This window comes from Benincasa hispida, chromosome 2, assembly GCF_027475165.1.
Source record: "Benincasa hispida cultivar pf3 chromosome 2, pf3_genome.v1.1, whole genome shotgun sequence".
In the NCBI taxonomy this organism is placed as follows: Eukaryota; Viridiplantae; Streptophyta; class Magnoliopsida; order Cucurbitales; family Cucurbitaceae; genus Benincasa; species Benincasa hispida.
Window position 1 is genome coordinate 56,494,601 of NC_143479.1, and position 5,738 is coordinate 56,500,338.

A 5,738-nucleotide genomic window follows, 5' to 3' on the forward strand; every position below is an offset into this window, starting at 1 on the left:
AAATATATAAAATTTTAAAACCTAAACATCAAATAAAAACTAGAGAAAAAAGTAAGACTAAAAAACTATTATTTCTCATATTTATTTATGTTGCTTTCAAGTTCTATAAAAATGTGGTAGATTAACTTTTGAAAAATGTTTTTTTTAATATATATATATACTCCTTTACCGATCTTTGTTATCATCAAAATATAATAATCATCAAAGCCTCCAAAAAAAACTATCTTGTAGTCTAAACATAATAGATATAAATTTATATGTATTTTTTAGATCAAAAATTCATATTAGACTCTCCACAAAAATAATATATTTTAGGAAATTTTTTTTATATGACAAACTATTAAAAATATTTTCAAATATGGCACAATGTCATAGTCTATCGGTGATCGTCTATTAGTACCTATCATTAATGACATTGTACTATATTTGTAAATAATTTGATTCATCATGTAATTTTTGTTTAATAGTTAAAACATTTTTTTTACCTCCAACTTCACTTTACATGTATGGTTTCAATAAAATCTAAAAATAAGAAAATAAATTGATAAAACTGTTTGTGTCAATACCCAATTATTTATCAGAATTCAAAATTTAGAAAGTTATTGTGATTTAAAGTCAATCAAATTGTGTTGAGTAGTTTGTAAACTAATTCATACCCCTAATTAATATATATTTTTAAAAATCATGCCATAATTTTTTTTTAAAAAAAATCCTAAATTTCATATAATGTGGATAAAAACTTGGAGAGAAACTTTATTTTCAGTTGGAAATATGTATCTTTCAAAAGGTAAAACTTGCATTTCATTTAGTTGAAAATTAATATAATAGGCCAAAAGAACCAAGAAACCTCAAAGCCCTTTTACCACAATAAATATATTTTAAAAAAGGGTCATTTTCTCTAAACCAAGTTGTTTTTGTTGTTATTAATATATATTAAGATTAAAATATCATTTTGATCTACTTTAATAAAATTAAACAAGTGTCGAAGTACGAGATCAAAATAGTATTTTTAACCTATTTTTATATTATTTTAGACATTCCTTCAATATAGCACTCTATTTGCATATTTATCATTTTAAATTAGATGTTCTCTAATTAGAGTATAATCAATTAAAATTTTGATTTAAATACTATTTTGGACTTTGGTTCATTTTGATTCCTGTAGATTTATTTTATGGTCACCCTGCTTTTAAATTTTGTTCATTTTTATCTCTTGTGTTATTAAAATGTTTATTTTGGGCATTCTACTTTTAAAAAGTTGTCATTTTGATCTTTTTTTTATATATATTTATTTTATTTCACTTTTAAGGGGGCAAAAGGGTCATTTTTTTAAAACTACAAAAATCAAAATGAACCAACCTTAAAAGTATATAGAGAATTAAAGTTAAAAATATAGAGACCAAAATAAAATTTACGAATGTACAAAGGCTGCTTTTGATATTGATTTAGAGAGAATGAAAAATTATTATAACAAAATCTTAACTTTTTTTTTATTTGATTAAATTCACTAAAATCACTTTTAAATCGCACGTCTATTTCACTTTAGTATATGTTATTTACTAGCTTTTGAGATTCTCCTAAAGGTATATACAATATTTAATAAAAATTCAAATTTTCAATTTATCAATTAAAATTTAACTTTTATTTTATATATCTGTTATAAACAATTATTTAATAATTATAAATTATAAAAAAATAAATATTAAATCCATTCTAGTTATTATATCTTTAATTTAGTATTTATTTACTAAATACATAAAATCAACTTGTTAAGTATAAAGTTGAACATTTACCAAATACTAATATGTTTTATATTAAAGTTAATTTTACAAAGAAGTTGTCAACAATTATTTTAAAAGCTATAACAATCCCAAACGAAGCCATAGTCTAGAATGAGAACTCGTGAACTAGAATTTAAATCTTGAATTTTTTACTTTGACAAAGAAAAAAAATTAGGCTTCGTTTGATAACCATTTGATTTTTTGTTTTTTAAAATTAAGTCTATTTTATCCACATTTTTTATAATGATTTGCATCTTTTTTTCTCAAGGACAATGGTTGAAATCTTAGCCATTCAAAAAACAAAAACAACTTTTTGAAAACTATTTTTTTTAGTTCTCAAAGTTTGACTTAGTTTTTAAACCCTTGATGAAAAGTAGATAACAAATAAAGAAATTTGAAGAAATTTGAAGGTAGTAGTAATGTCTATAGACTTAATTTTCAAAAACAAAAACAAAAAACAAAAAAACAAAATGATTATCAAGCGAGGCTTAGTAATTTATTTTTAGCATTGAAAAAATGTCAATACAACTAATACAAAATAAGGGGGTTTGGACGGATTACTCAAATTAAGAGGGAAAAATGAGATTTTCTAGGTTAGAGGTTCGTTTTCCCCACTTCACGCATTTAATTCAATACCTTTGAAAAAAAAATATATGCCCCAGCTTTTTGAAAATGAGGATTTTTTAACCCTTTGCTGATGTCACACTAGATGAAATTACCAAAACGAAACCCTCGAGAGCACGTAGAATGGCCAATATCTAACACAGTCTCACTCTTGGAAATATTGAGGTTTTAATTTGATGAAAACTTCAATAGAAATATCGAGAAAATATCAATATCGATGAATATTTTTGAAAAAATTATAAAAACAAAAAAAAAAGTAAATAATTATTTTATGATTTTAAAACAACTATTCTTTATATTATATTTATATTAACATGTCATTATTCTTTATATTATATTTATATTAGTGCCATTTTATTGCTTATGTTTTATGGTTCGTAGATTTTTCTCCGATATCGTTTTACTCTTCATGTCGATGTCGAATCTATAGAAACCTAAAAATATCAGCACGTGGATGAAAATTTAATATTATGATTATAGATATTAAAGTAGTTTCCAAGGGAAATGGATAGAAAATTATTATTAAAAAAAATAAAGAAATAAAAGGGGAAAGGATGGAGAAAATAAAGCAGGTGAGACGTTAGAATGGAATGAAAGTGGTGGATGAGCTTCACCAATACCAATTAGTAATTTTCTAAATTATTGATTAAATCTCATAAAATAATTTAATGATCTTTTTGGCAATTACCAAAACCACCTTCTTCCTTTTATTACCTAATATCTTATGACAACTGAAATTGCTTTGATATTCCTTTTTAAAATTAGGGTTCTTCATTGACAATTGACAAACCCATGCACCATATCTCATCAACTTCTTCACTCTTCTTTTTCCTCCTCAAAACCCAAATAATTATTTTAAATGTCAATCATAAAATAAAAATTGTTCCTCAAACTAGGAATAGAAACCAAAATTATAGGAGAATAATAAAATAGACTCGAAACTAATCCAATCCATCAAGTAAGGATAAATTTAGAATGACTTTTAAAGGGTAAAAAATAAGTTTTTAGCACATTTAAATCTTTTTAGTGCGTGCATGGTTTGTTCAAAATTTAGAGAAAAATAAAATAAAATTGATTTGAGGTCAATTAAATCGAGTAAAAATGAATGTAGAATACTTTTAAAAAGGTTTTTTTTTTTTTTTTTTTGTAATGCATGGTTTGGTAATTATATTTGATCTTAAAATTATAATTATATATATATATAAAAGCTTTATAATTGACTAGATCACACTAAAACATGATTGTTCAAAATCAATTTTTTTTTTTATAAAAATCATATTTAATTAGAAGTATAAAATGAAACATTAAACTAATTTTTTATTAAAGACATGATTTAAACCATCTCAAAATTACTCTTAAATATGTTCTTACACTTCATCCAAACAACTATTTTTACAACTCCACGTGGGCAATGTAATATAATATATCATTAGTTAAAGTTCTTTTTAGTTCAACAATATGTAAGGTGGGAGATTCAAAACTCTGATCTATTATATAGTAGATGTATGTTGAATTGTGTTTAAATTAATTAAAGTTACATGGATAATTAGATGATTAAATTTAATTAGTCAAGTTAATGATGGTGATATATTACAATTTACATCAACTTCAAATATTTTTTTATTAAATAAAAGATTGGGACATGAGAGCTACTTTGGCAGGTAGACCAAAGAGTGTGTTCTAAACAACTTTTTGAAATGGATGTTTTTTTTTTTTTTTTTGAATAAATTACTTTATTTGGTCATATTATTTAGAAATAGTTGTATATTGTAAATAAAACGCTTTATTTAAGTATAATGATTTTAAAGAAAATTGAAATTTATGATATGCCTTTTTCAAAAAATTACTTTATTAGGTAATATTATATAGAAGTACTAAGGCCTCGTTTTCTAATTATTTAGGTCCTGTTTCGTAACCGTTTGAATTTTTTGTTTTTGTTTTTTAAAAGTAAACATATATCACCCACATTTCTTATCACGCATCTCTCTTAACTACAATTGTTGGATTATTAGCTAAATTGCAAAAAACGAAAACAACTTTTTTAAAGTTACTTTTTTTAGTTATCAGAATTTGGCTAGTCTTTTAAACTATGAACATTACTTTCACCTCCAAATTTCTTTCTTTGTTATATACTTTATATCAATGGTTTAAAAAATCAAGCCCTTGAGAACTAAAATAATAGCTTTTAAAAAATTATTTTCATTTTTTGAAATTTGGCTACGAATTCAACCATTGTACTAAAAAAAGATGCAAATCATTGTAAAAAATGTGGATAAAATAGGCTAAATTTTTTTTTAAAAAAAAAATCAATGGTTAAAGGAGCCTAAACCATTAATAAAAAGTACACAACAGATAAAGAAATTTAGAGTTAAAAATAATGTCTATAAGTTTAATTTTCAATAAAAGAAAAAAAAAACCATATCGTTACCCAACGAAACCTAAATTGCTTTACTTGACTATAATAAATTAGGAAAAAAAGATCATTGGACTTGTATTGCCATATTTTTTTATCAAATGGCTTGACACTCTTTTATGGTTAAAATATCTGCATCAACAACCTAGTGGCAATAATCTGATCACATATTTTTATCGAAGATTTTTTTCAATACCGTTTCGGTCATATACTTTAAATTTGTTCACTCTAATTGCCACATATTTTCAGTAAATTTTAAATTTAATCTCTTAAAAATAATAAAAATATTTTAAATTTAATCTCTTAAAAATAATAAAAATATTTTAAATTTAATCTCTTAAAATTAATTTTTATTGAAATTGGTTAAATAATAACACAATAATGAGAAGAATATGTTTTCTAAATGACTAAATTTAAGATGTATCATAATAATAATGAGAAGAATTGTTTTTGATCCATTCAAAATTCTTTATGATACAACATCAGATCCGGCTCGTCAATTTGAGGTAACCTGAAGAACCCAATTCATTTGGGCTTTTATTATTTTTGATGTTGTCAACTTTGCTTTTGTTTATTCAAATTCACATCTTAATTCGTAAAATCATAATACAATTTTCATTATGTCGAAGTCCAAACGTTAGATGTCCAATTAGAGAGTTGAGATACTTACAAGTTGGAAAATCGACAAATAGTAATTAAAGAATGGATTTGAACTGAAATTTTGGAGGGGTGCGCCAGGCCCAAGCAGAAGTGCTACGCATGGGAAACACCTGAGAGCCCCAATGGCAAGCCATTGTAATGGGCCCTCCCCCTAAAGAAATAAATTTAATATCATGTGGGCCGATGACCCACGTATCAGATATTAAACTGATAAGAACAGATACTACACTTGATCTTAGCCAAAAGGCCGAGAAAGGTAT

At 24.3% G+C, this 5,738-nt stretch overlaps 1 non-coding gene across 1 annotated transcript; it reads right to left on the reverse strand.

Moving 5' to 3' along the window:
* Positions 1-5,542: 5,542 nt before the first annotated feature.
* Positions 5,543-5,738, reverse strand: LOC120072412 (U2 spliceosomal RNA). The gene has a single exon (XR_005480472.2). It is a non-coding gene; the product is annotated as a U2 spliceosomal RNA (small nuclear RNA).